This window comes from Manis pentadactyla, chromosome 9 (assembly GCF_030020395.1).
Source record: "Manis pentadactyla isolate mManPen7 chromosome 9, mManPen7.hap1, whole genome shotgun sequence".
Lineage (NCBI taxonomy): Eukaryota > Metazoa > Chordata > Mammalia > Pholidota > Manidae > Manis > Manis pentadactyla.
In genome coordinates, this window is record NC_080027.1 from 87393632 (window position 1) to 87419074 (window position 25443).

The following is a 25443-nucleotide window of genomic DNA, read 5'->3' on the forward strand; positions in this document are numbered from 1 at the left end:
TGTTGCAGCCTCTCGGCTACTGTGAGTAATACTGCGATCGACGTGGACATACAAATGTCTGCTTGGGTCTTTGTCTTTCATTCTTGGGTATATACTTAGGAGTGGAATTGGTGAATCATATGATAATTCTATGTTTAACTTTTAAAGGAATTGCCATACTGTTTTCCACAGTGGCTATACTATTTTACATTCTCACCAGCAATGCACAAGGATTCCAGTTTTTCCAGATCCTCACCAACACTTGCTTGTTTTGATAACAGGCATCCAAATGAGTGTAAAGGGGTATCTTATTGTGGTTTTGATTTGCATTTCCTTATTGACTAATAATGTTGAATATCTTTTTATGTGTTTATTCGCCATTTATATATCTTCTTTGGAGAAAGCCTATTTGAGTTATTTGCCCTTTTTTTTTTTTAGATAATTATTTTTTATTGAAGGGTAGTTGACACACAGTATTACATTAGTTTCAGGTGTACAACACAGTGATTCAACATTTATATACATGATAATTCTAGGTACCAGCTATCACCATACCAAGTTGTTACAATATTTTGACTATATTCCTTATGCTATACATTACATCCCGGTTACTTATTTATTTTACAATTGGAAGTGTGCATATACATATATATATATTTGTGTGTGTGTGTGTGTCTGAGGGCCTCTCTCATATTTATTGATCAAATGGTTGTTAACAACAATAAAATTCTGTATAGGGGGGTCAATGCTCAATGCACAATCATTAATCCACCCCAAGCCTAAATTTAATCAGTCTCCAATCTTCTGAGGCATAACAAACAAGTTCTTACATGGAGAACAAATTCTTACATAGTGAATAAGTTACATGGTGAACCTTACAAGGGCAGTCATCACAGAAACTTTCAGTTTTGCTCATGCATTATGAACTCTAAACAGTCAGTTCAAATATGAATACTCATTTGGTTTTTATACTTGATTTATATGTGGATACCACATTTCTCTCTTTATTATTATTATTTTTAATAAAATGCTGAAGTGGTAGGTAGATACAAGATAAAGGTAGAAAACATAGTTTAGTGTTGTAAGAGAGCAAATGTAGATGATCAGGTGTGTGCCTGTAGACTATGTGTTAATCCAAGCTAGACAAAGGCAATAAAACATCCATGTATGCAGAAGATTTCTCTCAGAATGGGGGGGGTGAGGTTCTAAGCCTCACCTCTGTTGATCCCCAATTTCTCACCTGATGATCCCCCTGCGACTGTGCCTGTCTTAGGTTGTTCCTCCCTTGAGGAATCTTACCCGTCTCTGGCTAACCAGTCATCTTCCGAGGCCATACAGGGAAATGTTAAGTTGGTAAGTGAGAGAGAAGCCTTATTGTTTGAAAAGGTTAGCTTTTTACTTCTTTTATTTGCCCATTTTTGAATGGAGTTGTTCAGTTTTTTGTTTTTGAGCTGTAGGAATTCATATATTCTGGATATGAATCTCTTATCAGATGTGTGATTTGCAAATATTTTCTCTCATTCTGTAGGTGGTCCTCTCACTTTCTTGGTAGTATCCTTTGTACAAAAGTTCTTAGCTTTGATAAGGTCCAATTTCTCCATTTTTTTCTTTTGTTCCCTGTGCTTTTGGTGTCATATCTGAAATTATTGCCAAATCCAATGTCATAAAGACAATGGATTGTTTTCTTCAATGAGTTTTATAGTTTTAGCTCTTAAGTTTAAGCTTTTGATCCATTTTGAGTTCAGTTTTGTATAAGGTGTAAGTTAAGTGTCCAGCTTCCTCAGCACCACTTGTTGAAAGACTTGTTGAACACTCCTTTCTCTTTTCAAGTTGAATACTAGCCTTGGCAACTTTGTTGAAAATCTATTGACATGTATGAGAGGGTCTATTTCTGAACTCTCTTCTGTTCAACATGCGGCCTTCAGTCCCCACCTGGTCCCCCAAGGACCCTCCCCTCAGTCAAACCATATTGCCTAATCATCTGTGCAGATCCAGGTGAGGCCACCTCACTCTCCAGCAGGAAGTCTTGCAGGCACACAGGCTGGACTTGTGACTCTGTCTCTGGTTTTCATTTATGGTCTTCAGTGGCCGAAACTACTGCTCCAGCTTCATTTGTTGCCAGAGCTCCAGTAAGATTTTATTTGACCTCCCATCTAATTTCTCTTTGTCTGCTCCTGCCTTTATCAAATCAACCAACATCTGGATCCTCATGATCTTCATAGGGCCCTTTAGACCCTTCCTCTCAGTAGCATACCACACTCCCTTCTGTGCCTGCATTGCTTCAGCCTCTCCCAAATCTGCCACAGTATGGGTAACTTATTTTATGGACTGCCCTAAGTGAGGGGCAAGAATGGCCCCTAGGGGCCCAAAGAGTGATGAGGGAGCCATTTACAGCACCATGTCCATGATCTCTGCAGTAAACAGCTCATCTGGGTCATAATTTACTGGGTTATAAATGGCTTTTTTCATTCCCAAATCCTGTAACAACTGTTGGATCTCAGCACACATCTACCATCTAGTGGGAGAAGATGATAAGTCGTCCTGGTTGGGCCATACAGTGCGAAGTGCAGCCATTACCCCTTAAGAAGTGAATGATTCTCTGTAATCAGGTAAATTAGGGTCAGGTGAGGATTCTGGACATAGGCACTTCCATTTTTTCCTATAGTGACACATTTACAAGCTCAAATATATATATTTGTAGTACAGTAGAAGCTCCACAATGCATTAACTTGAGAACCCAGGTCTGTAGTGTCTCTATATTAAAATTTACTGTGTATTATATTGAAGGTACATTTTGTTTTCTCATAGATTTTAAATAAAGATATTTGTTTAATAAGAAAAGTATTAAAATTAAATATTTGTAGAACTTTACAAATGCCTCTGAAAAATTCTAGGCCTTGGATTTGAAAACTACTGATGTACTTCAATCCTTCTCCCATCTTGTTGATATACAATAGAGATGTGTGGCCTCCCAGTCAATTGATAAATTCAGGTCTTCTGACTCTCAGCTAAGTGCTCTTGCCTTGATACTGAGTGAAAATATATATATTTTATGTCATTTAATCTCTGATATCAATATATAATTCCCTAACCCAAAATGTAATCAGAGTAGTTAAGGCAAAAGAATATATTGCAATTATCCATAATTTTATATCTCCTTTCATTGCTTTACAGATGGAGAAAAAGTAGATACAAGTTCTTTAATAGTAAGTTCCATTTTACCTGCCTTCAGGAGAAAAAATTAAGTTATTCCATATTTTATTTAAAATAAAATAAATCATTATTCTCACTACTGAAGGAAGGATAGTTCTTGCTTTACTGCATATTTCATGCTTTCAAGACATAATCAGAATTTGGAAGTTCTTTGAAAATACAATCAAAGGTTATTTAAAAGTTGGCCGAAGTGAGACTTTACCATAAGATGTTATTAAACCCATTCTGTAAAGTTGTGTCTACCAAAAACCAGAATGATATTTCTTAGACCTGTTAAATGTCTTGCTCTCCTGGTTCTGTTAGAAATGAAAGTAAATGACTAATTAAAGTTTATACACTATGAATCAAAGTAAAACCACCTTAGGTTAAAGATGTCAATTTAGTAAACCATACCCAAACTTGGGGGTTTTTTGGTGGGTTTTTAGCTGAAAGTATATAAAAGCAAGTATACGTACTGTTGAAGAGGTAATCTTTTCCAGTTTTCTGTTGCTTGGCATAACCTACTCATCATTCTCACTGCTACAACCTAGCCCTAATTTAGAATGCTTATTATTTGGAAAGGTTGTCCTAATTAACCCAACATTGGAGAGGTTGTCAAAAAGACAGATTCCTTTATCCCACCTCCAACTTACTGAATCAAGAGTCACCAAGGATGGGACCTGGGATTTAATTTTTTTATGAGCATTTTAGGTGGTTATTATTATTGCTCAAGTGTGAAAATATTGAATAGCTTTTTTCTTTGCTCCAGTCCTTCTCTATATTAGTGTTTTTCAACCTTGGTTGCATATCAGGTTCACTTAAGGAGCTTTTAAAAAATAGTGAATCCCAGGCTCCCTCCAAGACCAATTTAATCAAATCCTTTGGTTGGGCCTATGCATTTTTTTAAGTAAAAAATTGTTGTTATATCTACATATAACATTTTATTTGTATCTAGAATGTTGGGGGTTCTGTATTGCCTACTAATTAAGTATGAATTCCATTACCTTATACTGTAGACCACTCATGATCCAACCTCAACCTTTCCAACCACTACCCTCTTACTCATAGCCTACACTCCCACCATACGAAGACACTTCTGCCCAAACACTCCTTATGCTTTTGCCCTTGCACATCATTGTTTTTGCTTTCTACTGGTGTAGAGGAGCTTTCTAACATTCTGTCACATTTCTTCCCCTCCTCAAGCAGACCCAGCTCAAGTACATCTTGTAAATGTCCTTGTGATTCCCACTTATTTGCCCCCCTTGCCCTCCCTTACCTTCATTCAAAAGTGATTTCTCTTGTTGCTCTTATTCTGTCATACTTTATACTTAGTTATTGGCAAACATAACTTCTCTTTCCTAAAATATCACATGGGATTAAGAATAAATAGATTTTTATGTCTTTCCTATCTCCTCATCTATACTGTAAATTTGTAGTATCCAGCTCCATGTTTGAAGCACTAAAGAGAAATACTTCAAAGTAGCCCTAGGTTCAGGTAGTCCCTTTATTGCATATAGGTGTGTGGCCATGGCCAAGTCACTTTTTCTAGGCCTTAGTTTTCTCCTCTCTAAAATGGAGAATATACTACTTCAGTGTTGTGAAAACAAAATGAGATAAGAGACTGAAACACTTGGTAGTGTTGGCACATAATAACTGCTCCATCAATGCCACTTGCTTGTGTCATTGTGGTAAGTATCACTGTTAGTTTCCTTGAGGGCAAAGGCAGGATATTTTATCTCTGAATCCCCAATCAGTGTCTCTGCTTGTTTTTCATGCTCAGTAAATTCTGGGTCAATAAATTAATGAGTGTCTGCTGGATGATTGGATGGACCATACTTATTTGTAGTCCATTTCCAACAAATTCTAATAAATTCTTGGAAGGAGCAGTTCAAATTTTAACTTAGCCATCAGATCTAGACAGAAAGTAGGGTTTCTGCTAGAAACTTTAAAAGCTGTATAAAAAGGCCAAATCCCCAGTTCAACCATACAACAGCTGCTCTCCTTCTGCTGCCAGGAAATAGGGAAAACCCTCCAAGAGCTATTTGCTGTTTGTTTGTTCATGTTCTGACAAACATGTTGTGACTTGAGTAGAGCACACACTTCCCTTGCAGATAAGCAAGCACAGGTCTGGGAAGTTGCATGTAGCAGCAATAAGGAAGAAATCCCCCAGCCTGTACAGGGACTCAGCTAACCCAATCTGCAGTTTTGCTGAATTATTTACTAAGATGAACAGATTGGGCGTGGCTGGTCTGCTATTGCTCCTGGGAAGTCACTTTAAGAATCTCCTTAACTTCATTGCCCTTCATCTTTGTTCTCTGGCTTTAGTGCAAGGGTGCAGTCCATCGCACCCAGTTGGCTGCTGTTCCCAGCACACTGAATTCTTTGAAGCTGGCTGTTGCAGGCAAGGATTCCCTGCCCTGTTCTTTCACTCTTGCCCTGATTCAAAAAACAGTTCTGGAAATTCTCATTTGGTGTGGAGATTGAGGAGAAGGAAATTTGTGGGTTTCATGCTGTTTTTCTAGATGCATAAGACCAAAAAAGACCTTCAGGGCTTTAAACTATAATTCCTAAAAAACCCAAAGTTGATGAATTTACATGAACAAATTATACAAGGTAGGCTCTGCCATCACCACCTTCATTTAATCTATTTTAGTGCTAAGAGGCTATACAATTGAGACCAATCTAATACTGGAGAGTATTTATCTCATCACCCTATGTCACTTGCAGGAGGAATGTAAAAATGTATTCACTGACTGAAACCTCAGGAAATATGGCTAACAAGACAAAGATTAGTGTGTAGTCCATGAAAATGTTTACCAGGTGACCAGTATCATTTAAAATATGAATAAATAAATGAAGTTAACCATATTGTAATCACAGTGGGTCTAGTGATAAAATTAGTAGTCTCAAAAATAGATAATTCCAGTATTCAAAACTTTATTTGTCATGTTAGTTGGCCAATAATTCCTTGGAAGCACATTTGTACTTCTAAAATAAAACTAAATTCAGGAAGCAAAGACAGACAAGGAAGTTATAAAATTATAGGCAGACACTGAAAATCTAATTTATTGTCTCAACTTACAGAACAGCAGGATGGTATAATGCCATTTATATAAAATTGCATATATATTTTTATGTATGTGTATATATGCGTACAAAAATATTTAGAAAGACGTTCACCAAAAATGTTATTAGTAGTTTTTTCACAGTGCTGGGATTTTGCTTTTTTCTTCACACTTTCCTGTGTTGTTTGAAGGTTTTTTTAATAATGAACATGTAAAATTTTTATAATCACAATAACAATAAAGCTATTTTTATTTTATTTTTTGTTTATTTTTTGTTTTTTTTACTAAGGTGTTATTGATATAAACTGTTATGAATATTTCACATGAAAAACAATGTGGTTACTACATTCACCCATATTATCAAGTCCCCACCCATACCCCATTGCAGTCACTGTCCATCGCTGTAGTAAGATGCCACAGATTCGCTACTTGCCTTCTCTGTGCTACACTGTCTTCCCTGTGACCCCCAACACAATGTGTACTAAACATAATAACCCTCAAGCCCCTTCTCCCTCCCTGCCTGCCCTCCCACACCCCTCCCGTTTGGTAACCGCTTGTCCCTTCTTGGAGTCTATGAGTCTGCTGCTGTTTTGTTCCTTCAGTTCTTCAGTTTTGCTTTATCGTTATACTCCACAAATGAAGGAAATCATTTGACACTGTCTTTCTCCGCCCAGCATATTTCACTGAGCATAATATCCTCCACCTCCATCCATGTTGTTGCAAATGGTAGGATTTGTTTCTTTCTTATGGCTGCCTGAATAGTATTCCATTGTGTATATGTACCAACTCTTCTTTATCCATTCATCTGCTGATGGACACTTAGGTTACTTCCATATCTTGGCTATTGTAAATAGTGCTGTGATAAACATAGGGGGCACATGTCTCTTTGAAGCTTAGAAGTTGTATTCTTTGGGTAATTTCCTAGGAGTGGAATTCCTGGGTCAAATGGTATTTCTATCTTCAGTTTTTTGAGGAACCTCCATATTGCTTTCCACAATGGTTGAACTAGTTTACATTCCCACCAGCAATGCAGGAGAGTTCCCCTTTCTCACCATCCTCGCCAGCATTTGCTATTTTTAGTCTTTTCAATGCTGGCCATCCTAACTGGTGTGAGGTGATATCTCATTGTGGTTTTAATTTGAATTTCCCTGATCATTAGTGATGTGGAGCATCTTTTCATGTGTCTGTTGGCCATCTGAATTTCTTCTTTGGAGAGGTTTCTCTTCATATTGTTTGCCCATTTTTTCATCAGTTATTTGTGTTTTGGGTGTGGAGACATGTGAGTTCTTTCTATATTTTGTATGTTAACCCCTTGTCAGATATGTCATTTACAAATATATTCTCCCATACTGTAGCATGCCTTTTTGTTCTGTTGATAGTGTCCTTTGCCATACAGAAGCTTTTAGTTTGATGTAGTCCCATTTGTTCATTTTTGCTTTTGTTTCCCTCACTCAAGGAAATCATTCAGGAAGAAGTTGCTCATATTCATATTGAGGAGATTTTTGTCTATGTTGAATTCTAAGAGTTTTATGGTTTCAGGATATACATTCAGGTCTTTGACCCATTTCAAGTTTATGTTTGTGTATGGGGTTAAACAATAATCCAGTTTTGTTCTCTGGCATGTAGCTGTCCAGTTTTGCCAACACCAGTTTTTGAAGAGGCTGTCATTTCCCCATTGTATGTCCAAAGCTCCTTTATAGTATATTAATTGACCATATTTTGTTGGGTTTATATCTAGGCTCTCTAGTCTGTTCCATTGGTCTATGGGTCTGTTCTTGTGCCAGTACCTAATTGTCTGGTTTTATGTATCTTTCTGGTCGAGCTTGAAGTAGGGGAGCATAATCCCCCCAGCTTTATTCTTCATTCTCAGGATTGTGTTGGCTATTGGGGTCTTTTGTGGTTCCATATGAATTTTAGAACTATTTGTTCCCATTCATTGAAGAATGCTATCGATATTTTGATAGGGATTGCATTGAATCTATAGATTGCTTTAGGCAGGGTGGCCATTTTAACAATATTAATGCTTCCTACCCAAGAGCATGGGATGTGCTTCCATTTATTGGCATCTTCTTTAAATTCTTTCTTGAGTGTCCTGTAGTTTTCAGAGTATAGGTCTTTCACTTCCTTGGTTAGGTTTATTCCTAAGTATTTTGTTCTTTTTGATGCAATTGTGAATGGAATTGTTTTCCTGATTTCTCTTTCTACTATAGTCCATTGTTAGTGTATAGGAAAGCAACAGATTTCTGTGTATTAATTTTGTATCCTGCAACTTTGCTGAATCATACATTAAATCTAGTAGTTTTGGAGTGGACTCTTTAGGGTTTTTATGTACAATATAATGTCATCTGTAAACAGGGACAGTTTGACTTCTTCCTTACCAGTCTGGATACCTTTTATTTCTTTGTGTTGTCTGATTGCCATGGCTAGGACCTCCAGAACCATGTTGAATAAAAGTGGGGAGAGTGGGCATCCTTGTCTTGTTCCTGATATTAAAGGAAAAGCTTTCAGCTTCTCACTGTTAAGTATGATGTTGGCTGTGAGTTTGTCATATATGGCCTTTATTATGTTGAAATACTTGCCCTCTACACCCATTTTGTTGAGAGTTTTTATCATGAATGGATGTTGAATTTTGTCAAATGCTTTTTCAGCATCTTTGGAGATGATCATGTGGTTTTTGTCCTTCTTTTTGTTGATGTGGTGGATGATGTTGATGGATTTTTTAATGTTGTACCATCCTTGCATCCCTGGAATAAATCCTACTTAATCATGATGGATGATCTTTCTGATGTAGTTTTGAATTTGGTCTGCTAATATTTTGTTGAGTATTTTTGCATCTTTATTCATGAGGGATATTGGTCTGTACTTTTCTTTTTTGTAGTGTCTTTGCCCGGCTTTGGTATTATAGTGATGCTGGCCTCATAGAATGAGTTTGGGAGTATTCCCTCCTCCCTCTTCTACTTTTTGAAAAACTTTAAGGAGGATGGGTATTAGGTCTTCAATAAATGTTTGATAAAATTCAGTAGTGAAACCATCTGGTCCAAGGTTTTATTTCTTAGGTAGTTTTTTATTTACCAACTCAATTTCCTTGCTGGTAATTGGTATATTCAGATTTTCTGTTTCTTCCTGGCCAGCCTTGGAAGGTTGTATTTTTTCTAGAAATTTGTCCATTTCTTCTAGGTTATCCATTTGTTGGCATACAATTTTTCATAGTATCTTCTCATAATTCTTTGTATTTCTGTGGTGTCGGTAGTGTTTTTTCCATTCTCATTTCTGATTCTGTTTGCATGTGTAGACTCTCTTTTTTTCTTAATAATCTTGGCTAGGGGTTTATCTATTTTGTTTATTTTCTTGAAGAACCAGCTCCTGCTTTCATTGATTCTTTTTATTGTTTTATTCTTCTTGATTTTATTTATTTCTGCTCTAATCTTTATTATGTCCCTCCTACTACTGACTTTTGGCCTCATTTGTTCTTTTTATAGTTTCATTAATTGTGAGTTTTGACTGTTCATTTGGGATTGTTCATCCTTCCTGAGTTAGGCATGTATTGCAATATACTTCCCTCATAGCATGGCCTTTGCTGCATTCCACAGATTTTGTGTTGCTGAATTATTGTTGTAATTTGTTTCCATATATTTGCTTGATCTCTGTTTTTATTTGGTCATTGTTCAGTTGATTATTTAGGAGCATGTTATTAAGCCTACATGTGTTTGTGGACTTTTTCATTTTCTTTGTGTAATTAATTTCTAGTTTCATACCGTTGTGATCTGAGAAGCTAGTTGGTACAAATTCAATCTTTCTGTATTTACTGAGACTCTTTTTGTGGCCTAGTATATGATCTATTCTTGAAAATGTTCCATGTGCCCTTGAGAAGAATGTGTTTCCTGTTGCTTTTGGATGGAGTGTTCTGTAGGTGTCCATTAGGTCCATCTGTTCTAATGTGTTGTTCAGTGCCTGTGTCTCTTCACTTATTTTCTGTCTGGTTGATCTTTCCTTTGGAGTGAGTGGTGTGTTGAAGTCTCCTAAAATGAATGCATTGCATTCTATTTCCACCTTTAATTCTGTTAGTATTTGTTCCACATATGGAGGTGATTGTGTGTTCTGTGCATAGATATTTACAATAATTATATCCCCTTGTTGGACTGACCCCTTTATCATTTTGTAATGTCCTTCTTTGTCTCTTGTTACTTTGTTCTGGAGTCTATTTTATCTGACACAAGTACTGCAACTCCTGCTTTTTTCTCCCTATTAGTTCTATGAAATATCTTTTTCCTTTACTTTCAGTCTTTGTATGTCTTTGGATTTAAAGTGAGTCTCTTGTAGGCAGCATATAGTTGGGTCTTGTTTTTTTATTCATTCAGTGACTCTGTGTCTTTTGATTGGTGCATTCAGACAATTTACATTTAGGGTGATTATCAATAGGTATGTACCTATTGCCATTGCAGGCTTTAGATTCATTGTTACCAAACATTCAAGGGTAATTCCCTTACTATCTAACAGTCTAATTTAACTCAGTTAGTATGCTATTACAAACACAACCTAAAGATTCTTTTTTGTTTCTTCTTTTTTCTTCTTCTTCCATTCTTTATATATTAGGTATCATATTCTGCACTCTTTATCTCTCCTGTGATTGACTTTGGATGTAGTTGATTTGATTTTACATCTGCTTAATAATTAATTGTTCTACTTTCTTTACTGTGGTTTTACTTCCCCTGGTGACATCTGTTTAGCCTTAGGAACCTTTCCATCTATAGCAGTTCCTCCAAAATGCACTGTAGCGGTGGTTTGTGGGAAATAAATTCTCTCAGCTTTTGCTTATCTGGATATTCTTTAATCCCTCCTTCAAATTTAAATAATAATCTTTCCAAGTAGAGTATTCTTGGTTTGAGGACCTTCTGTTCCATTGCATTAAATATATCATGCCACTCCTTTGTGGCTTGTAATGTTTCTGTTGAGAAGTCTGATGATAGCCTGATGGGTTTTCCTTTGTACATGATCTTTTTTCTCTCTCTAGCTGCTTTTAAAAGTTTGTCCTTATACTTGATCTTTGCCATTTTAATTATTATATGTCTTGATGTTGTCTTCCTTGGGTCCCTTGTGTTGGGAGATCTGTGTACCTCCATGGCTTGAGAGACTATAACCTTCCCCAGATTGGGGAAATTTTTAGCAATTACCTCTTCGATGACACTTTCTATTCCTTTTTATTTCTCTTGTTCTTCTGGCAGTGCTATAATGCGAATATTGTTCCGTTTGGATTGGTCACACCATTTTCCCAATATTCTTTCATTCCTAGAGATCCTCTTTTCTCTCTGGGCCTCAGCTTCTTTGTGTTGCTCTTCTCTAATTTCTATTCCATTTACCATCTGTTCTACTCCATCTAATCTGCATTTAAATCCTTCCATTGTATGGTTCATTTCAGGTATGGAATTTCTTAATGATTGTATCTCCATCCTAAATTCATCCCTGTGTTCTTGAATATTTTTATGTACCTCCATGATCATGTTCATGATTTTTCTTTTGAACTCTCTTTCAGGAAGATTGGTTTTGTTCAGTTTCACTTCAGCCTTTTTCTGGTATTTGTGGGATTTGGGGTCAAACCAGGTTCCTTTGACATTTCATATTTGTATGTGGCGCCCTGTAGTGCCCAGAAGCTCTAGGATCTGGAACTACTCAGCCCCAGGAATGATATCTGGGGTTGCATGGGAGCAATGCTGGTGCCTGGGGGGAGGAAAGAACTGTTTACTGCTTCCTGGATGCAGTGCCTGTCTCCAGTATCAGTACCAGTGTGCTGAGCACCCAAGTATAAGCCTCTGTGCTTTGTGTTTCGATCTGTCATAGGCGGAACCTCCCTCTGGTTGCCTGACACCAGGGCACTGATTGCCATTTTTTTTGTATCATTAATCTACAATTACATGAGGAACATTATGTTTACTATTCTCCCCCTTCACCAAGTACCCCCAACATACCCCATTACAGTCAGTGTCCATCAGCATAGTAATATGCTGTAGAGTCACTACTTGTCTTCTCCATGTTGCGCAGCCCTCCCATGCCTCCCCCCACATTATACATGCTAGTCATAATGCCACCTTTCTTTCCCCCACCCCCTTATCCCTCCGTTTACCACCCATCCTCCCCAGTCCCTTTCTCTTTGGTAACTATTAGTCCAATCTTGGGTTCTGTGATTCTGCTGCTGTTTTGTTCCTTCAGTTTTTTCTTTGTTCTTATACTCCACCTATGAGTGAAATCATTTGGTACTTGTCTTTCTCCATCTGGCTTATTTCACTGAGTATAATACCCTCTAGCTTGACTGCCATTTTGCAAGCCAGTGCTGGGAGGCCAGGAGAAAGCACAGAAGGCTATATATCACAGTGGTGGACCTCGGATCTGAGTAGCCAGCCAGGGGGATGTAGTGCCTGAAGCACCTCAAAGTTCCCAAGCTGCTGAGCAGAGCATGCCCAGACAACCTTGTCCACCTATCCCTCCTTCCGTGCAGCAATCTTTGTGCAAACCCCACCCCTTCAGAGCCCTCTTGCTGCTAGATAGCCTCTCAGACCATCCACCTTTCTTTGTCCCAGAGCAGCCAAATGTGGATCCCTGTCCTCTACAAATGGCTGGAATCTCTGTCTCTCCAAGTATTCTGCCTGTCTTAGTGCTCCAACCCCACTAATCTCCAGAGCATCATGCAATGTAGGTTTCTTCTCCCAAAGCAGATCTCCAGAGCTGGGTGTTCAGCAGTCCTAGGCTTCTACCCCCTCCCCACTTGTTTTTTCTTCCTCCCACTGGTGATATGGGGTTGGGGAAGGGCTTGGGTCTGGCCAGATCAAGGCTTTGGTATGTTACCCTGTTTCATGAGGTTTGCTGTGTTCTCCAGGTGTATGCACTCTAGCACAGCCTTCTTTCCTGTTGCTCTTTTAGGATTAGTTGTATTAACTATATTTTCATATTACATGTGGTTTTTCAAAGAGTTCTCTGTCTCACCTCTCATGCTGCCATCTTCAATCTCTGGAATCACCATGAACATTTTAATAAAACTAATTCTTCCAACCCATGAACATGGATATCTTTCAATGATCTCTTCAGTTTCTTTCATCAAAATCGTATAGTTTTCAGTGTGCATATCTTTCATCTCCTTGATTAAATTTATTCCTAAATATTGTTTTTGATGCTATTATAAATGGGATTATTGTCCTTATTTATTTTTCAGGTAGATTGCTGTTAGTGTATAGAAATGCAACTGAGTTTGGCATGTTGATTTTGTGTCCTGCAACTTTCCTGACTTCAGGTCAAATGGTTTTTTGGTTAAGTTTTTAAGCTTTTTATATATCTTTTATAAATAAGATCCTATCTTCCAAAAGAGATGGTTTTACTTCTTTCTTTCCAATTCAAATACCTTTTATTTCTTCTTCTTGCCTAGTTGCTCTGGCTAGAACTTCCAGTAAAATGTTGAATAAGAGTGGTAAGAATGTGTATCCTTCTTTTATTCCTAATCTTCCAGGGAGATCTTCCCATCTATCACCATTGAGTATGATGTTATCTCTGGGCTTGTCATATATGGCCTTTATTTTGGTAAGATACGTTCCTTTTCTTTTTGTATCATTAATCTACAATTACATGAGGAACATAATGTTTACAAGACTCCCCAATTCACCAAGTCCCCCCACCACAAACCCCATTATAGTCACTGTCCATCAGCATAGTAAGATGCTGTAGAATCGCTACTTGTTTTCTCTGTGTTGCACAGACCTCCCTGTGCCTTCTCCATTATACATGCTAATCATAATGCCCCCTTTCTTTCCCCCAGCCCCTTATCCCTCCCTTACCACCCATCCTCCCCAGTCCCTTTCCCTTTGGTAACTGTTACTCCATTCTTGGGTTCTGTGAGTCTGCTGCTGTTTTGTTCCTTCAGTTTTCCTTTGTTCTTATACTCCATATATGAGTGAAATCATTTGGTACTTGTATTTCTCCACCTGGCTTATTTCACTGAGTGTAATACCCTCTAGCTGCATCCATGTTGTTGCAAATGGTAGGATTTATTTTCTTGTTATGGCTGAATAATATTCCATTGTGTATAGGTGCCACATCTTCTTTATCCATTCATCTACTGATGGACACTTAGGTTGCTTCCATTTCTTGGCTATTGTAAATAGTGCTGTTATAAACATAGGGGTGCATCTGTCTTTTTCAAAATGGGCTGCTGTATGCTTAGGGTAAATTCCTAGAAGTGGAGTTCCTGGGTCAAATGGTATTTCTATTTTGAGCTTTTTGAGGAACCTCCATACTGCTTTCCACAATGGTTGAACTAATTTACATTCCCACCAGCAGTATAAGAGGGTTCCTCTTTCTCCACAACCTCACCAACATTTGTTGTTGTTTGTCTTTTGGATGGTGGCATTCCTTACTGATGTGAGGTGATATCTCATTGTGGTTTTAATTTGCATTTATCTGATGACTAGCGATATGGAGCATCCTTTCCTCTGTCTGTTGGTCAACTGAATTTCTTCTTTAGAGAACTGTCTGTTCAGCTCCTCTGCCCATTTTTTAATTTGATTATTTGCTTTTTGTTTGTTGAGGTGTGTGAGCTTTCTATATATTTTGGATGTCAACCGTTTATCAGATCTGTCATTTATGAATATATTCTCCCATACTGTAGGATGCCTTTTTGTTCTACTGATGGTGTCCTTTGCTGTACAGAAGCTTTTCAGCTTGTTATAGTTCCACTTGTTCATTTTTGCTTCTGTTTCCCTTGCCCAGGGAAATATGTTCATGAAGAAGTCACTCATGTTTATGTCCAAGAGATTTTTGCCTATGTTTTTTTCTAAGAGTTTTATGGTTTCACGACTTACACTCAGGTCTTTGATCCATTTCGAATTTACTTTTGTGTATGGGATTAGACAATGACCCAGTTTCATTCTCTTACACATAGCTGTCCAGTTTTGCCAACACCAGCTGTTGAAGAGGCTATCATTTCCCCATTGTATGTCCATGGCTCCTTTATCATATATTAATTGACAATATATGTCTGTGTTAATGTCTGGAGTCTCTATTCTGTTCCACTGGTATGTGGGTCTATTCTTGTGGCAGTACCAAATTGTCTTGATTACTCTGGCTTTGTAATAGAGCTTGAAGTTGGTGAGCGTGATACCCCCCACACACACTTTATTCTTCCTTCTCAGGATTGCTTTGGCTATTCGGGGTCTTTGGTAGTTCCATATGAATTTTTTAACTATTTGTTCCAGTTCATTGAAGAATGCTGTTGGTAATTTGATAGAATTGCATTAAATCTGTAGATTGCTTTGGACAGGATAGCCTTTAGACAATATTAATTCTCCCTAGCCAAGAGCATGGGATGAGTTTCCATTTGTTAGTGTCCTCTTTAATTTCTCTTAAGACTGTCTTGTAGTTTTCAGGGTGTAGGTCTTTCACTTCCTTGGTTAGGTTTACTCCTAGTTAATTTATTCTTTTTAATGCAATTGTGAATGGAATTATTTTCCTGATTTATCTTTCTTTTAGTTCATTGTTAATGTATAGGAAAGCTACAGATTTCTGTGTATTAATTTTGTATCCTGCAACTTTGCTGAATTCCGATATTAGTTCTAGTAGTTTTGGAATGGAGTCTTTAGGGTTTTTTATGTACCATACCATGTCATCTGCAAATAGTGACAGTTTGATTTTTCCTTTACCAATCTGGATTCATTGTATTTCTTTGTTTTGTCTAATTGCTGTGGCTAGGACCTCCAGTAATATGTTAAATAACAGTGGGAAGAGTGGGCATCCCTGTCTTGTTCCTGATCTCAGAGAAAAAGCTTTCAGCTTCTCGCTGTTCAGTATGATGTTGGCTGTGGGTTTATCGTATATAGCCTTTATTATGTTAAGGTACTTGCCCTCTATACCCATTTTGCTGAGAGTTTTTATCATGAATGGATCTTGAATTTTCTTAAATGCTTTTTCAGCGTCTATGGAGATGATCATGTTGTTTTTGTCCTTTTTGTTGATGTGGTCAATGATGTTGATGGATTTTCGAATGTTGTACCATCCGTGCATCCCTGAGATGAATCCCACTTGGTCATGGTGTATGATCATCTTGATGTATTTTTGAATTCAGTTTGCAAATATTTTGTTGATCATTTTGCATGTATGTTAATCAGGGATATTGGTCTGTGATTTTTTTTTTGGTGGGGTCATTATCTGGTTTTGGTATTAGGGTGATACTGGCTTCATAGAATGAGTTAGGAAGTATTCCCTCCTTTTATATTTTTTGGAAAACTTTAAGGAGAATGGGTGTTATGTCTTCTCTGTATGTCTGCTAAAATTCCAAGGTAAATCCATCTGGCCTGGGGGTTTTGCTCTTGGGTAGTTTTTTATTACTGCTTCAATTTTGTTGCTGGCAATTGGTCTGTTTAGATTTTCTGTTTCTTCCTTGGTCAGTCTTGGAAGGTTGTATTTTTCTAGGAAGTTGTCCATTTCTCCTAGGTTTTCCAGCTTGTTAGCATATAGGTTTTCATAGTATTCTCTAATAATTCTTTGTATTTCTGTGGGGTCCATCGTGATTCTTCCTTTCTCGTTTCTGATTCTGTTGATGTGTGTTGATTCTCTTTTTCTCTTAATAAGTCTGGCTATGGGATTATCTATTTTGTTTAGTTTCTCAAAGAACCCACTCTTGGTTTCATTGATTTTTTCTATTATTTTATTCTTCTCAATTCTATTTATTTCTTCTCTAATCTTTACCCCTCCTTCTGCTGACTTTAGGCCTCATTTGTTCTTCTTCTTCCAATTTCAATAATTGTGACTTTAGACTATTCATTTGGGATTGTTCTTCCTTCTTTAAATATGCCTGGATTGCTATATACTTTCCTCTTAGAACTGTCTTCGCTGCATCCCACAGAAGTTGGGGCTTTGTGCTCTTGTTGTCATTTGTTTCCATATATTGCTTGATCTCTATTTTAATTTGGTCATTGATCCATTGATTATTTAGGAGCATGTTGTTAAGCCTCCATGTGTTTGTGAGCATTTTTGCCTTCTTTGTGCAATTTATTTCTAGTTTTATCCCTTTGCGGTCCGAGAAGTTATTCGGTAGAATTTCAATCTTTTTGAATTTACTGAGGCTCTTTTTGTGGCCTAGAATGTGGTCTATTCTGGAAAATGTTCCATGTGCACTTGAGAAGAATGTGTATCATGCTGATTTTGGTTGTAGAGTTCTGTAGATGTCTATTAGGTCCATCTGTTCTAGTGTGTTGTTCAGTGCCTCTGTGTCCTTACTTATTTTGTGTCTGGTGGATCTGTCCTTTGGAGTGAGTGGTGTGTTGACATCTCCTGAAATGAATGCATTGCATTCTATTTCCTCCTTTAATTCTGTGAGTGTTTGTTTCACATATGTTGGTGCTCCTGTATTGGGTCTATATATATTTATAATGGTTATATCCTCTTGTTGAACTGAGCCCTTTATCATTGTGTAATGTCCTTCTTTGTATCTTGTTACTTTCTTTATTTTGAAGTTTATTTTGTCTGATACTAGTACTGTAACACCTGCTTTTTTCTCCCTGTTGTTTGCATGAAGTATCTTTTTCCATCCCTTCATTTTTAGTCTGTGTATGTCTTTGGGTTTGAGGTGAGTCTTTTGTAAACAGCGTATAGATGAGTCTTGCTTTTTTATCCATTCTATTACTCTGTGTCTTTTGATTGGTGCATTTAGGCCATTCACATTTAGGGTGATTATTGAAAGATATGTACTTATTGCCATTGTAGGCTTTAGATTTGTGGTTACCAAAGGTTCACGGGTAGCTTCTTTACTATCTGTTTCACTTAACTCACTTACTGAGCTATTATAAACACAGTCTGATGATTCTTTATTTCTCTCCCTTTTTATTCCTCCTCCCCCATTCTTCATATGTTAGGTGATTTATTCTGTGCTCTTTGTGTTTCCTTTGACTGCTTTTGTGAGTAGTTGATTTTATTTTTTGCCTTTAGTAGTATTTGGTTGGTCTGCTTTCTTTTCTGATTTTATTTTCTCTGGTGACATCTATTTAGCCTTAGGAGTGCTTCCATCTAGAGCAGTCCCTCTAAAATACCCTGTAGAGGTGTTTTGTGGGAGCCAAATTCCCTCAACGTTTGCTTGTCTGGGAATTGTTTAATCCCACCTTCATATTTAAATGATAATCGTGCTGGACACAGTATCCTTGGTTCAAGGCCCTTCTGTTTCATTGCATTAAATATATCATGCCATTCTCTTCTGGCCTGTAAGGTTTCTGTTGAGAAGTCTGATGATAGCCTAATGGGTTTTCCTTTGTAGATGACCTTTTTTCTCTCTCTGGCTGCCTTTAATACTCTGTCCTTGTCCTTGGTTTTTGCCATTTTAATTATTGCCAAATAATGTGTCTTGGTGTTGTCCTCCTTGGGTCCCTTGTGTTGGGATTTCTGTGGGCTTCCATGGTCTGAGAGACTATTTCCTCCCCCAGTTTGGGGAAGTTTTCAGCAATTATTTCTTCAAATACACTTTCTATCCATTTTTCTCTCTCTTCTTCTTCTGGTACCCCTATAATGCGGATATTGTTCCATTTCAATTGGTCACACAGTTCTCTTAATATTCTTTCATTCCTGGAGATCGTTTTTTCTCTCTCTGCCTCAGCTTCTCTGGGTTCCTGTTCTCTGATTTCTATTCCATTAACGGCCTCTTGCACCTCATCGAGTCTGCTCTTAAGTCCTTCTAGAGATTGTTTTATTTCTGTATTCTCCCTCCCAACTTTATCCATTACCTCTTGCATATTTCTCTGCAGCTCCATCAGCATGGTTATGACCTTTACTTTGAATTCTTTTTCAGGAAGATTGGTTAAATCTATCTCCCCAGGCTCCTTCTTCAGGATTGTCTGGGTTATTCTTGTCTGGATCAAATTATTCTGCCTTTTCATGGTGATAGAGGTAGTCGTGGCCAGTTGGCACGTGTGTTGGCTGGGAGAACAAAGTTCTTTCTTGCTTGCTCATCACCTTTCTCTCCTGGGAGAACCACAACCCCTAGTGCTTGTCCTGGGCAGCTTCACACTGACAGGGCCTCTGAGTCTAGCCTGGGCAGCTGTGGAGGAGGCTCTGCATGGTTGCTGTGGGCACAGTCACTCTCAGGCTGCTCCCCTGGTATGGCAGGGCCACTCTGCAGGGGGAATGGTTGGGAGGCTGTTTATCGCCCTGAGGAGCCTCAGAGCTGTATTGCCTCCCAGAGGGTTAGGGTGCCTGTTGTTCCCCAGGATTCCCAACTGCTGAGCTGAGTGTGCTGGGATGCTTCCATCCAGCTGTGAGGCCCAGTCCCTTTAACACTTTCAAAAAGCACTCATATTTCTTTTGTCCCAGGGGCGCTGGCTGTGGGGACCCGCTCGCAGATTTTACTGTTCTGTTTCCCTAATATCCAGCACACTACACACTGTGTGTCTGTGCTCCCGGTGCAGATGACTAGAGGTGGTTGTTTAGCAGTCCTGGGCTCCCATTCCCTCCCCGCTCTGACTCCTTTCTTTCTGCCAGGGAGCTGTGTTGAGGCTCTCGGGTCCTGCCTGGCCATGGCTTGTATCTTACCCCCTTAGTGAGGTGCTGAGTTCTCGCAGATGTAAATGTAGCCTGGCTGTTGTCCTGTATCTTCTGGTCTCTCTTATAGGGATAGTTGTATTTGTTTTATTTTCACAAATATATATGGTTTTGGGAGGAGATTTCTGCTGCCCTACTCATGCCGCCATCTTGACTCCTCCCTCCAGATACATTCCTTTTTATACCCAGTTTGTTCAGAGTTTCTATTATGAAAAGATCTGAATTCTGTGGAATTTTGTTTTTATTTCTCTTGGGTGAATATCTAAGGGTGAAATTTCTAACAAACCATTTTCCAAAGCATTTATACTGCTCCACATTCCTACCGGCAGTGTCTGAAAATTCCAGTTGTTACACATCCTTGCTAACATTTGATGTTGTCAGTCTTTTTTTCCCAACTTTTATGAAATATAACTGACATATAACATTGTGTAAGTTTAATGTGTATAATGTGATGATTTGATATATGTATATATTGTGGAATGATTATCACAATACAGTTATTTTTTTAAATATGGAAAACTTTACCAATTTGCACATCCTTGCACGGGGGCCGTGCTACTCTCTGTATTGTACCAATTTTAATATGTGCTGCTAAGCCCAGTCTTTTTAATTCTAGCCTTTCTAGTGGGTATGAATTGATATCTCATTGTGGTTTTAATTTGCATTTCCCTGATAACTAATGATGTTGAACACTTTTTTATTGCTTATTGGCTATTTCCTTTGTGAAGTGCATCTTCAAATCTTTTGATCATTTTTAGTGAGTTGATTATTTTAATTGTGGAGTGGTAGGAGTTCTTTATGTGTTCTGGTTGCAAGTCAGGTGTGTGTATTGTAAATGTGTCTCCCATTCTTTGGGTTGTTCATTTCCTTAATAGTGTCTTTTATGAGCAGAAAAATTTTAAGTCCATTTTATCAATTTTTTCCCTTATAGTTAGGGCCTTTTGGGTCCAGTCTAAAAAATGTTTTGCCTACACTGTTTGTAGTGTAATGATACTACATTTTCTTCTAAAAACATTAGAAATTTAACTTTTATGTTTAGGTCTATAATACATCTTGAATTAATTTTTGTGAGTGGTTTGAGGTTGAAGTCAAGATTCTTTTTATTCCACATGGATAACTAGTTGTTTGTTCCAACACCATTTATTGAAAAATACTTTACTTTTCCCATTTAATTGTTTTTATTCTTTTGTATAAAGAAAAAAATTAATCTACTATATATGTGTAAGTATATTTCTGGATTCTCCACTCCCTTCCACTGATCTATTTGTTGGACTCTAGTCTTGATTATTTTAGCTTTATAGTGAGGTAATGTATATCCTTAACTTTCACTTTTTCAAAACTGTTTTGGTCCTTAGAGGTCCTTTGAATTTCGATATAACTTTCCATAAACTTGTCAGTTTCTCAAAAAAAAAGCCTGACATGAAATTTGAAGTATATACAGTTCAATTTAGGGAACATTGTCATATTTATAATATTGAATCTTTCACTCTATGAACATAGTACATTTCTCAGTTTAATATACTGATCTTACATCTTACTAAATTTATCCCTAAATATTTCACATTTTGTAACATTATTGTAAATATTATTATTTAAAATTTGTTTTCTTTACCAACTTTTCATTGCAAGGATATAGAAATATAATTGCTTTTTGTGTATATAGCTTTTGTATCCTGTGACTTCGCTGAATTCACTTATTAGTTCTCATAGTTTCTTAGTACATTCCTTAGAATATTCTACATACAAAATCATGTCATCTGTAAATAAATGTAGCTTTACTTCTTCCTTTACAGTCTCTGTGTTTTTCTTTTTCTTTCTCTATTGCACAGAGTAGGATCTCATCACATTGTTCAATAGAACTGGTGAGAGCAGATATCCTTGCTTTGTTCCCAATCATGGAGGGAAAGTTTTCAGTTTTTTTAGTTAAATATGAGATTTTATATGGATGCCTTTATTAGGTTGAGGAAGTTTACCTTTATTCTTAGTTTGCTGAGAATTTTTTTGTGAATTCGTACTCAATTTTTAAAAATTATTTTTTGTATCTATTGAGATGGTATATGATTTTCCCCTTTATGCTGTTAGTATGGATAAATCCACCTTAGCCATAATTTATTATAATTTTTATATATCACTGGATTCCCTTTGCTAATATTTTGTTAATGATTTTTCATCTATATGCATGAGGAAGTTTTGGCTGCAGTTTTTTCTTGTAATATCTTCATCTGGTTTTAGTGTCAGGATTATGCTGGCCTTATAAAATGACTGTGGAAGTATTTCTTCCTATCTCTTCTGAAAGAGTCTGTATAAGTTTATATATTTCTTTTTTAAAGTGGCTTCTTCTGAGCCTTTCCTGAACTTTTAAATTAGGTTTAATATGTTCCTTATAAGGTGTTTCACTAACACTTATCACATATATAATTACTTGCTTAAATTCTATCTCCCTCATTAGACTATAAGCTCTATGAGAGCTCTTATCTGTTTTGCTTACCCTTGTATTCTTAGCATCTAGCCAAGTGCCTGGTTCAAAGTACATATAATTGGATATTTGCTGAACTGCGCTTAAAGAGCAAATAAAAGACTAGGAAAATGGAGAGTTGTGGCAAAAACCAAAGACAATATGAAGTCTTCCTTTTCAAAAAATTACGCGGAAGCATAAAGAACTATGAGACCCGGGGTGGGGGGATTAGCATATTAATGAATAAAAGAAAGAAAATAGTATTTGCCTCCTATTTTGTTTTAGTCTTCTCAGTCAAAGAGGATGCTCTTTGGACTGGAAAAAATTTTAAAAACAAAGAAACAAAACCCCCATTCCAGGGAATGGAATCAAACTTAGGTAAGATTATAAACCTTAACTGCTTTAAATGAGCTCAAGTTTCTGGCCTAATTTACATTCTAAGGTACTGTGGCCTAGTAGATAAGCTAACAGAACCACTGCTGGCAATCTTTGAAAAGTGGAAAAATATGCCTGTCAGTGGGGAGAGGATGGGGGGAATGGGCAAGGGGGAGGGAGAGTGGGGGTGAAGAAGAGAAGTTTCAGATTGAAGTCAGGGAATCAATATTCAGAAGGTCATTTCAGCAGACTGGAGGCTGGTGACCTAGACATTAATCTTAGTGGTGTTCTTCAACTATTTATTAAAGAGAATAAATTGTAGATATTAAGAAAAGGAAGTTAAGATCACTGTGAGCCTTCAGAGTTTATTGAAGAAGAGGTGGTGGGGTGAAGACATAAGGGGAGGGGAGAATAGAGCAGAAGGGAGGGGAGGGGAGAGAAGGGGAAGGAAAATAAAAAGATCTCAGGCTTGGTAGTAAAGAAGGCCTAATTTCAACCCCAGCTCTTTTAACTTTTTAGTAAAATGACATTGGGTGAGTTATTTACTCTCTTTAAGCCAAATGTCATTGGTAATATAGAAATAATAATAATAATAATAATATGAGAACCTACTTCATAGGCTAATCATGAGGTTTAAACCAAATAATGTGTGTAAAACATTTTATTTCTTTATTTTTTATTTAAATTGGGAGAAAGCTGTATTTAGTATAGCTATATTTATTATCTTTTTTTCATTTAATTGGATTTCAATAAGACCTTTACAACATCTCCATGATATCTTTGTAAACAAGCAGAAGGGATATAGGTTGTATGATACATAACTGGTTGAACAATCACACCAAAAATGTACTAATTAATGTGTTCACATCAGGCTGAAGGGAAGTTTCCAGAAGTGTAATTTTGAATTCCACCCTTAACTGATCTTTTATTTTACCTAATCCTCTATTTGAATGAGAGCATTGTAGCAGGCTAATCAAAGTTGGGAGAGAGAGAGCTAATAAGCTGCCTAAAAGAAATAGGACCTGAAAAGAGATAGTCTAATATGTGCAAAGAATGTGGGCTTGATATTATGAGTCTACCACTACTAGCTGTGTGGCCTTGAGTAATTTACTTAACCACCTGAAACTTTGTTTCCTCATTTGCATGAAGATAATACCGCTTATTTCATAGTGGTTGTGAGAATAAAAAAGATAGTATATATATATTCCAGTTATCCATTGTTGTATAATAAATTATCCCCAAACTTGAAGGCCTAAAACAATAAACTTTATTATTGCACATAGTTTATGAGGGTCAGGAGTCCAGGAGCAGCTTACTTGGGCAGTTGTAGCTCAAGGTCCCTGTGGAGGTTGAAATCAAGATCTGGACTGGGGCTGCAGTCATCTGAAGGGCTTGAATAGGACTGGAAGATCTTCTGACTTCACATATATCATTGTTAGCGGGAGGCCTCAGTTCCTCACCACATGTTCCTCATGATATCATAATGGTTTACCCAGAAAAAGTAATCTCAGAGAGAGAGAAAGAGCAAGCAGGAAGCCACAGTACCGTATATGACCTAATCTCCGAAGTCACATACTGTCACTTTGATTTTATTCTATTCATTGAAATGAATCATTAAGTTTAGCCCATACTCAAGGGGAAGGGAATTAGGATCCATCTCTTGAAGGGAGAAGAAGCATAGAATTTTGTGGACATATCTTAAAACTACCACAATAAAATTGTACTCTGTACAGTGCTTAGCAGGGACTCCATAAATGATAGTTATTATATTGTTACACATATACAATACATATATTCCTTACTATAAATGGGTGCAACCACTGTGCTCAGCACAAGAAAAACTTACAGTTTTTTCAGATTCCTGGAAAACACAGAGAAAGATGCATTGTATGTCACTTCATACATGTGTTTTGTAAACTAATGAATGGACCATTTTTTACTGCATATATTGCATTAAAAACAGTGCTAATAAAAATAAATTTCTGTAACACTTAATAGGTGTTCCTAAAATATATAATTAACCTGAAAATACCAATGACATGGATAATTTGGCAGTTAATACAAAAATATGTTTTTTATGATTTTGTTAGTAGTTTTATACTTATATCTAAATATGAGTGGTATTGCTCATCTGAGAATTCATCGAATTTTCCCAGTTGTCTTTCTGAATATCTTGTTATCCTTGTCCATTTAAAATGGGCCATAGCTAAGACTGACACAAAGTCCCCAGTCTATAGAAAAGATAAGAAGACTTGCCAATTCACACATCTTCCCTGAGAGCAAGGAGTAATTTTAGGGAGAAGTAAACCAACAGAAAGCACTATATCAACAAAGGGCTCAATTAAGCCAGAAAGTTCATGTTGAGAGTAAAAATTTAGAAGCAAAATTTAATATGTCTAAATCACTGGGTAATCTAGATTTCCTCTGTTTATGTGTACATTTGTAGACATATGGGTACATAATTGTCCATCATTAGCCTCAAGGATTGTTTGATATTAGTTATAAACAAAAACATAAGAACTTTCCAACCCCTATGGTTAGAGTTATTTAGCGGGCCACTTTGGTAAGACAAATCATTAAATTGAAGGTACTGTCACACCTTAAACTGTCTAATTTACTAGAATTTTTATTTTCATTTAAGTTTAGATCCTTAGGCTAGTGTCTGTGCAGTTGAACTCTCTTTAGTATCTCACTAATATAGCAATGAAACTTCTAAGATGTTCAGAACATAATCACCAATTTGAAAGTAAGTAAAAATGGTCTGTGAGGAGCCAGTGTTTACAGAGCTTATATATGTCTTTGCAGAAGAGGTAGGAA

The 25443-nt window shown here is 37.1% G+C and overlaps 1 protein-coding gene and 1 pseudogene across 3 annotated transcripts in view; one reads left to right on the forward strand and one right to left on the reverse strand.

Moving 5' to 3' along the window:
- Positions 1–25443, forward strand: part of CSTPP1 (centriolar satellite-associated tubulin polyglutamylase complex regulator 1) — a 309647-nt gene that overhangs the window by 174791 nt on the left and 109413 nt on the right. The gene's annotated exons all lie outside the window — the stretch shown is intronic.
- Positions 20302–20393, reverse strand: LOC118915787 (U6 spliceosomal RNA; annotated as a pseudogene).